This window comes from Pinus tabuliformis, chromosome 8, assembly GCF_031772625.1.
Source record: "Pinus tabuliformis cultivar Carrire ecotype Pingquan chromosome 8, CPIR1, whole genome shotgun sequence".
Lineage (NCBI taxonomy): Eukaryota > Viridiplantae > Streptophyta > Pinopsida > Pinales > Pinaceae > Pinus > Pinus tabuliformis.
The window spans coordinates 1,304,711,985-1,304,718,143 of NC_142294.1; the positions used below are offsets into that span (position 1 = coordinate 1,304,711,985).

Here is a 6,159-nt window from a genome sequence, read left to right on the forward strand (position 1 = left end):
AAAACAACCATTTAATAACCTACATGTTCGCATATTAACAGACTCACTCCATTAAATGGTTTATTCCCAACAGTAAATGAGTTTGTTTATAAATAAATCCTAAACCTGTTCTCTTGGTCCTCCCCTTTACTATTCCAAGACATTGAAATACAGAGCATGTTACAACAACTAGTCAATAAGTTGGACTTCTACCGCAACCTATCATGCAATCGAACTGCCACTGTAACTAGTCACCAAGCCACAAGAATTCATCCACACAATTTCTGGGTAATTACATTATTCCAATTCTTTTATTTCCAGCATGGAATCTAAGGGTAAATCCAAATCCACATTTGAAAATTCCCTGTTGCCCCTTGTCATTAATTTAGTCCACCATCCCCTAGTAGATCAGGAATACAAAATTATCGAAACCAGTTGTGAGTTCTATTAGGGTCCTATAATAATAGCATTCATAATTTTGAATTGAATATGATTAGTCTTGTATTATTGTACATACTTTTGCTTTCTGCAAAATATTTTCCCATATTAAAAATAAAAAATGTAAAGAGAGTGAAGTCCTAAAAGAAAAATCAAAGGACTAATAAAAGAAAAAGATAAAAAAAAGAGTTTAAAGTATAAACCCCACCAAAAAGAGATAAAAAATAGATTCTGAAAGTGATGCAAATTCAAATGCCACTACTTTTTACTATACTTTGCAAAATAAGATTGTGTGCAGCTCGTCAAAAATGCCACAATCCATGATGGTCAAATAGTTTAATCTTGATTCATTCATGCTGTTATCACAAAATCGGGTACTAAGGGCTGCTACTTAGCAAGATCTCATGAAACTGTTTCAGACCAGGCTTTAGACTAAGGTTTAGCCTCCTTAGTCAGAGAGGGCTCTCTCACAGATTTTTGATATGCATTAAGTACAAGAAAAGATGGCTAACTCTTTAAACAGTATGTTGAAAATAAGCTGGTTGGAACAACAAAATAATACCTCTTCCATTGGGCTTATGGAGTCAAACACTTCTGCAGTAAATAATCAATTACTCATTCATGGAAGCCAAGGCATACTATGTCTAAATCCTCAGAACATTTCTCAAGAAGAACTCAACTCATAAACATACACAGGAAGTCTGAGCACTAGGTGAATTCAGAGTGATTGCATATTTAGTGAGCTGTAAAACAAGAAGAATAAAGACCAAACTACATATACTCTGAGCATTTTAACACATGATGAATCTTGGGAAGAAAAAGTACTGCTTGTATTACTGTCAAAGTCTTTTTTACAAAAGCCAATATGAAAACTCTGTTTTTTTATAAATCTCCAACCTTGTTTACATCAGAGTTTCTCCTATATATAGGAAAACCAAAACTAAAACTATCTTGAGTCTCCTCAACAAGCATGAGGGGAGAGCTCGATGATCTACCATTAATTAACCTTATCTATTTCTAAACAAACTTATTAAATACACAAGGTATTGTGCTGTAAATACATAGAGTCCTAATTACATTGAAAATCCAACTCTATCTCCTCGTATGCATGATTCTTCTTGGATCCTTGACAGCTGTACAATTTCTGTTGTGGCTGAGATATGTTGAGGAATATTCACTGAACAGGCTGGCCTCGGATGCTAGCTGTATAGATAGCTCATTAATTAGCAAAGATGAGCACCCTATTTTCACGGTCCCTGTCTTCCATTCTCCGAAAATGTAGCAGGCATGTTCCCAAATCTTTAATAACTCAAAGTATGGAACGCTGCTACCAAACACCATGTCTCCAGATGAGTTGTAGGCTGTATTGATGTACAGGTGTCTCTCTTCTAACATTCCCGGTCAAACTGTTTATTCTGCATTGAAAACATCACCTACAGCAGTTTCGTAGCGCGCTACGAAACTGCTGTGTGATTTAAAAAAAACACAGTCTTCCTCTAAACTCCTCACATACGAACTATTTAAATTCTATCAGACTAACTGGACATCAGTTATATCTCATCAACTGCCTGCAACAACTCATCTACCTCTTGTTTCAAAACAATAAGCTTCTGCTCATGAGAAGATATGCGACTGTCAATCTCCTTACTTGGTAGCTTCTTATCGTAGCTATCAACTACTACAGTATGTTTCTGAATTAACTTGTCCTGCTTTTCTTTCTCTTTATGAATTAACTCTTCTACCTTGGGCAAAATATGCAACGCTTGGGAGGAAGACTGCAAGATATCAAGTATAGACTTCAGCTCCTTCGCAGTATCTTTCAATGTAGCATCAAGAAACCGGTGACCAACATCAGTGGCTCTGCTAGCATTGAAATGGTACTAAATTTATAATAAACCTGAAAAAACACATTATTTTCAGGCATCACATTCTTCTTTGATAGCACCACAACATTCCTTCCAATAGTGTCAAGATAGGAGTACTTTATCTCCGGATGTTGGTCTGCAGAAAAGGGAACAGAAGCATAAGAATCTTTAGATCCTTCTGGTAGTGCAACCTTCACAATAAGTTTATCAATGACCACATCACTGAATGAAGATGCAAAAGCAATATTAAGATAACGCCTGCCATCAGCTGCTTGGAAGAGAAAATCTTGTAGAGGTAAGCCGTAGCCTATTGTAAAAGTGGCTTGCCAGCCTCCAAACATAGGATGTCGAGGTTCAATTTCCAGTTCTGTTTTTCTAAAGTCAGCGTTCAAATGTGAGGTAGAAATATTCCCAATTTCATCTCGGTAATAAACCGAATGTGCTCGAGGTGGCAGTCTTGCCACTAGACTCTTAAAAGATGATGCACCTCTAGCATTGGGTCTTGCTTGGTATTCAATCCTTGAAAAGCCACCTTTGATTCGAGCACCACCATGAAAAAGATGATAATTTTCAGTTATCTGAACATTTCCCCAATGTGAAATTTCTATTTCTCGCACCAGCTCCTTGACAACTGCAAATGGTTGGTTATCAAATGATTTTAGCACATTAGCATCGTAAACCAAGAATTTAGCAATCGGCACCACGGTAGAAGGCAGCACCAAAGCTCTGAAAACCTTCCTGGCCAGCGGTATCCCATATCTGCAACGTGAACAATCTATCCTCATACTGAAACTCTTATTTACATATTGATTCATCAGCGAGTTTTTACCAACCCTGCTATTGCCAAGGATGACAACCTTTAACAGAGTTCTTCTGCGGGCCGACATGATGAGCTCGAGCTTATGTTGAATGAAGATGGAGTCGAAAAGATCTAAGCTGATTCATCTATTGATCACATCTTGCAAATCTCGAAAACACATGCTCGAGCCTCCAGGCGGTCCAATGATACAGCTAGGTGTCAAATCCTTCTCTGTTTGGGCTACGTGTCTCTCTGCTTTCTAAAAAAATTTTCTTGGAGTTTGTCCATTTCACCCACAACACCGACAGAAAAGATGCGGAGAATGAGCCTTTTATTTTGCTGGATGCGCAAGTGCAAGAATTGCAGCAACACCGCCAACTGCCCGGATGCTATCTCCTTGATTTCGTGGATTTACTTGCCCCAGAATTTTACGATTGTGCCAAAATGTTCATAGGCTCTTCCTGGCACCAAACAATCTCCGCATTTGAATATCGATTCAACTCCCGTTGGACCAGATCATATGGGAATGGGCATAGTTGCTCAACCCGACAAATAGCGACATCTTCCCTTTGAAGTCTCTGTCTTTCCTCATCCAGCTCGTAATAAATCTTTCCAGAGTGATCATTCTGATCCTTAATGAGACATATAAATCGGGTTCCCTGCTTGTCGAATTCGGGATGACCTTGCATGTCATCAAATTCAGACAGATTTGATTTGCAGTCCTTGTGCCGAAGAAGATTCTTTGGAGACATGACAATCAAAGGTTTACGGAAATTCCGATTTATCTGGCAACAAAGAGCATGAAAATAGTTGGCAGGAGTTGTCACCTTTACAATTTGCCAGTTACACTGCTGAATTTGGGTGCGTAATGTAGGATCCATCTCAGAAACCACAAAAGGATTGTCATCACTCATCTGGAGAAACCGCTCTAATCTTGCACTAGAATGCTCTGGACCCTGGCCATCATATCCATGAGGAAGCAAAACAACAAGTCCAGATTGGCGAAGCCATTTTGATTCCCCACTGCTTATGAGCTGATCAAAAATGACTTGGGCGCCATTTGCAAAATTACCAAACTGAACTTCCCACAGGACCAATGAATTGGGATTCTCCATTGAATAACCCAATTCAAAACCCAGAACACCAAATTCTGACAAAGAACTGTTGCTCACAGTAAACATCTCCTCAGGTTGAATCATGATAACATGGTAAGTAACTTGAGGTATTTCATTAAAATAATACCGTGAACCAAAAGAACTTGTAAAAGAATTTGATGCTTAATGCATGCACTACGAACCATCTGAAGGATTTGCCACACCATGAATCTCTGTAAATCTCAAACTCACCAGGACTCCACCGGCATACAAGGTTTAGGTGGATTGTAGCCATTTGAACACACATTAAATATCCCCTGCTTCCGCACATAATCTTGCAACATGTTCTCATTCTTCACCAATGTAACACACCTGGAAACTTGCAACATCTCTCTCAAATATAAGCCAGTCACTGATAATGAATTTTGATGAATATGACAGTTGTGTAAGATTGGCTGTGGATTCAGACAAATTCCCCATTTCGTAGCACGCTACGAAATCACTAAAACAAGCTGCGTTGCGAAACTGCTAAAGGATTCATGCGCTGTGAAAACACTCTGACTTTAAGCTAGGCTAAAATTTTTTGGCAACAGACTTTTCAGTGATAACACATGCTTTAAATTTCATGTTGATAGATAGAGAATAAAGATCTATCCAAACTGTTTAATCTTTGCAAATTAGTAATTAGGTAGAGAACAATAGTGAGCTCAACAGCTTAATCTGAGCCATTGTAAAGTCATAAGGTTAGAATTAGATAGTTTTCTTACAAAAGAAAAAGAAATAAAAGGTCAGCAAGCTCAAATGCACCCAGTAAATGAAGAAAAAATGTTAGGATAAATGATGGGTAGCCAGAAGCAATTTTCACAAGGCATGGAAAGCATCAATTGGTTTATTTCATATTACTAACTTCCTTCCAAATTCATTTACCCCTTGTAAAAATACCCCTTCCCCTTCATTTTACCTTTTGCCTTATTTCATCTCATTTTCCCTTGTAAAATAACCCTTTTTCCCTTTATTTTAAACCCTCCCCGATACCCTTTTAACTCATATCCCTAGTATATTTTTTCCCCGCATACCATTTCATTAACCCCCATTTTCATTTGATAAACTATAGTTTATTTTATTAAACCCCCACTGTAATATCTTCCTGGGTCCCACATTTTATTAACCCTCATCACATATATTAATTCTCGTATTTACTTTTTAATTAACTACGTTACATTTTAATTAACCTGACCCCACACCCTGACTCATCCCTCACAACTCTGCCGCCCAATAACCCTCCGATCACCCACCTCCAGATCCAATGGCCCGCATTCCATATCGCACGCTCCAACATCTGACTTTTAACATCACAAAAGTATGCGAGATAAGTTGTTTTCCCCGCCCGCATTTTTGCTACATGGCAGCCCCACATTATATTGCGTCCTCAAAAATAATACTCCCTACCACTTTAAAGTAGTGCAATAAACCACCTTACCGCCTCCTCGCATCAGATAAAACCACCCCACTACTTAAATTTAACCCCATGCCTAAAGATTAACCACTATTGGTTAAAAATGAAAGAAGCCTCCCTTTCCAATCTTTTCACTATTATTTTGTTAGGGATTGTAGAAAATAACTTCTGCCAACCTATTCTAAAGCGCTAGAATATCTGTTGAACTATTTTAAGCCATCTACAACCAGAATTCAAAATTTTACTACAAGAAGATGTTGCTGACTTCGATTTGAAGTAGTATAAAGAGAATTGAAGCCTCAGAAAGCCTCCTGCCCTAGAGAACCCTTCTGCATACCAAAACTTCATTTTCCATATTCCTAAAGTGCCAAAGGCTTGTACTTAAGCTTTGCACAAAATTTCTAATAGGTTAATCAATTGAACCAATTTAAAAGCCTTGCTGACCTAAAGAAAGCCACTATTGCATCCAAAACCCTTTTTTCAAACTATATTCATATTTTCACACTATTCCAGAGGTCCTAAACCTAC

The 6,159-nt window shown here is 38.1% G+C and overlaps 2 pseudogenes; both read right to left on the reverse strand.

Annotated features, from left to right (window-relative positions):
• Nucleotides 1-2,236: 2,236 nt before the first annotated feature.
• Nucleotides 2,237-3,169, reverse strand: LOC149240257 (dolichyl-diphosphooligosaccharide--protein glycosyltransferase subunit 1A pseudogene; annotated as a pseudogene).
• A 340-nt stretch (nt 3,170-3,509) lies between these two features.
• Nucleotides 3,510-4,280, reverse strand: LOC149240258 (uncharacterized; annotated as a pseudogene).
• Between the last annotated feature and the right edge of the window lie 1,879 nt (nt 4,281-6,159).